Consider the following 3,418-nt stretch of genomic DNA (forward strand, 5'->3'; position numbering starts at 1 on the left):
AATAATAATAAATAAAAGCGTCTGCCAAATGACATGTAATGTAATGTACCATATTTTTAACAGTTTCTATTGTAGATACTGACTGGCCCTATCACCAGATAGCAAAACCTTGAATGGTAAGGGAAGTGAATTTGGGAATGACTGTTGTTATTCAAAATCAAAACATATGCACCTCCCCTTCCTGGTCCTTCAGCAGCTCCACCCTCCAATATTCATGCTAATTGTTTTTAGGCATAACTTTGTGTGAGATAGCTGTTTTAGCAAACACGCATTTCCAGCGGCTAATAGTAGTTGTTACGTCCTTGAACAGTAACGGTGGTACAGACGATATCTGAGGCCACTTTTTTCAGGCTGTTCCCTCATCCCTTGACAGTACAAGCAAAGGAATGCTTACATTGTTAGATTTTAGATTCAACAGGTAATGTGTCCACGTTTTATTTATAAATTGCTTCAAGAAAGAAAATAAGTGCACTGTTTGCATATATATTATGTATAGATTTACTATCACCATGGAAATTGCTATTTGTGGGTGTTTGTTTCCCAAATACATGGTGAGGGCTTTGTATTTAAATGAGAGTTTTTTTCAATGTACAAACACAGAACGAACAGCTAGCGGACTGTGAGAAAATATTAGTAGGATTTGAAAAAAGTGTAGTGGATTAAAATCACTTAACCCACATTTAAATATTAATCAAACTCACACATATCAGGCCTCATTCCACACTTGTATACTGCCATTAAATATGAATTATAAATCAATATTACATATTAATTGTATACTGTATAATTTTAAATTAAAATGAAAGAGCTGTTATGTCTCTGCTCAGATCCTCAATCTTCTTCTTCATCATCCGACTCTTCTGCTCCTCTTCCTCCCTCAGTGCAGCCACCCTGGCCTCCTCTTCCTTCTCCAGAAACTGATGAAGCCTTTTAAATTGCTCCTTGATCTGTCTCTCTGTGAGTCCGGCCTGGACCTTAATGTGTTCTGCTGTTTGTTCAAACTCTACTTTAACACGTTTAAAACCCTGTAACTTCTTTTTCAAGGGCTCCAGAGTTTCTTGAAGCTGCTTCTTGTGTTGTCGTGCAGCTTCATCGATGGGTCTGAATCTGTGGACGGTGTGCTTTTCTGAATCTCTGCAGACAAGACACACTGGCTGCTGATGGTCCAGACAGAAGAGTCTGAGTTTCTCTGAGTGCTGACTGCAGAGAGCATGTGAAGAGCTCTGATCTCTCTTCAGTAAGAAGGTCTCACACAGGTTCTTCAACACCAGGTTACCAGGTGGTTTACGCTTTAAAGATCTTCTCTTACAAAGTGGACACTCTTTCACTTCTTTTTCTTTCCACCAGCTCTTCACACAGTCTTTACAGAAGCTGTGGCTACATGACAGAAGAACAGGATCTCTGAAGACATCATGGCAGACGGGACAGCAGAGATCCTCTTCTGATCTGGAAGCCATTGAGTCTCCAGGTGAAGCTGAAAACAGACAGTCAGTCAGTCACAGCTCCAGGAACTTCACTGAGGTTTACTTCCCCTCTGAGTTGAGGTGTTTGTTTAACTCACGGTCAGTGTGTGGAGCGTCGGCAGGTTTGAGTTTGACTCTTCTCTCCTGTAGCTGGACTCACTCAGGACGTTTGGTCTAGTTTGGTTTAGTTTGGATTGGAAGGTGAATGTGATCATCTGGTTTTCATCCTGTGTCTCTTCAGGGAGGAACAGATGCTTCCTGGTTTCTCTGGTGTGTCAGGACACGATTGTAAAAAGTAATTCAAGCCTTCGATTTGATAACTGGTCAAACGCCATTTGTCAGCAACAAGCTCACACCGACAAGAGACATATTTAATATTAAAACAGTCACCACATATTGTAATGTTAGTATAAATCCTCTAAAAGGTTGTTGGTAGAAACATCAAACCATCAACGCAGATATCAAAGGAAATTTAACTTTACCAGCATTAAAGGCAGAGTCAAAAAGACACAGCCAATCAGAGTTGTCCTGTGGAAGGTGTCCAATCAGATTCATCCTGTTGATCCAGCCCCAGTGGAATCATGATTGAAAGATAGATAGATCAGAATATAAACATAAAACATGTAAACTTGAAAATACAAATTAAAGATTAAAATATATATTATTATTATAATAATAATTAAGATAATAATAATAATAAATTTAAAATTTTTAGGGCTGCAAAGCAGCACTGGGTGGGCCCGAGCACATCCATTTTGAAGCGTTGCATGCTTTTTGTCTGAAAAAACAAAAATAACCAGTTCTGAGAGAGAGAGAGACGTAACCTTTGCAAAACATAAAGTTTCCTTTGATCTAGGAAGACTGAAATCAAAGGATTCATGGTCCATGTATGTCCGCTTTACAGAACATCGTGTTTTAATGGCGTGTAATCAAACTTTGACGCCACGCCACGGTCACACCGTGTGATTAAAAAAAAATCCGTCAGTCAGTTTTTATCTCCATCTTGTTTTGATGACACTCATTTCAATTTGAAGTTGATCCGATGAAAACCCTGGTACAAGTGTATCAAAGAAAAAATGTGGAATATGGCCAAAATGGCCACTAAATGCAAAATAGCAGGCTTCCTGTTGTGTTTTTCCAATTGCACCAAGAGACTTTTTTGTTTGTCTGGTCATGATACACCTGTATATCGATTTTTGTGAAGATAGGTCAATGGGAACACCTTCCGGGGGTCTCGGGCTGTCTCGGGGGGCACGTTGAGTCATTTTGCGACGCCCATTGAAAATTCCTTCAGAATACGTAAATTTTCACCACTTTCTAACTTTCTGCAAATTTTGGTAAGAAGTTGAGCATGTTAAAGCCCTCAAAAAGCCAATTCATTTGCCTGAATAATAATAATAATAATAATAATAATAATAATAATAATCCTTACAATTTCAATAGGGTCTCACCAGACACCTTTGATGTCTGTGCTCGGGCCCTAATAATAATAATAATAATAATAATAATCCTTACAATTTCAATAGGGTCTCACCAGACACCTTTGATGTCTGTGCTCGGGCCCTAATAATCCTTACAATTTCAATAGGGTCTCACCAGACACCTTTGATGTCTGTGCTCGGGCCCTAATAATAATAACTAGGAAGACTGAAATCAAAGGATTCATGGTCCATGTATGTCCGCGTTACAGAACATCGTGTTTTAATGGCGTGTAATCAAACTTTGACACCACGCCACGGTCACACCGTGTGATTAAAAAAAAATCTGTCAGTCAGTTTTTATCTCCATCTTGTTGTGATGACACTCATCTCATTTGAAGTTGATCCGATGAAAACCCTGGTACAAGTGTATCAAAGAAAAAATGTGGAATATGGCCAAAATGGCCACTAAATGCAAAATAGCAGGCTTCCTGTTGTGTTTTTCCAATTGCACCAAGAGACTTTTTTGTTTGTCTG

This window comes from Limanda limanda, chromosome 8 (genome assembly GCF_963576545.1).
Source record: "Limanda limanda chromosome 8, fLimLim1.1, whole genome shotgun sequence".
Classification (NCBI taxonomy): domain Eukaryota; kingdom Metazoa; phylum Chordata; class Actinopteri; order Pleuronectiformes; family Pleuronectidae; genus Limanda; species Limanda limanda.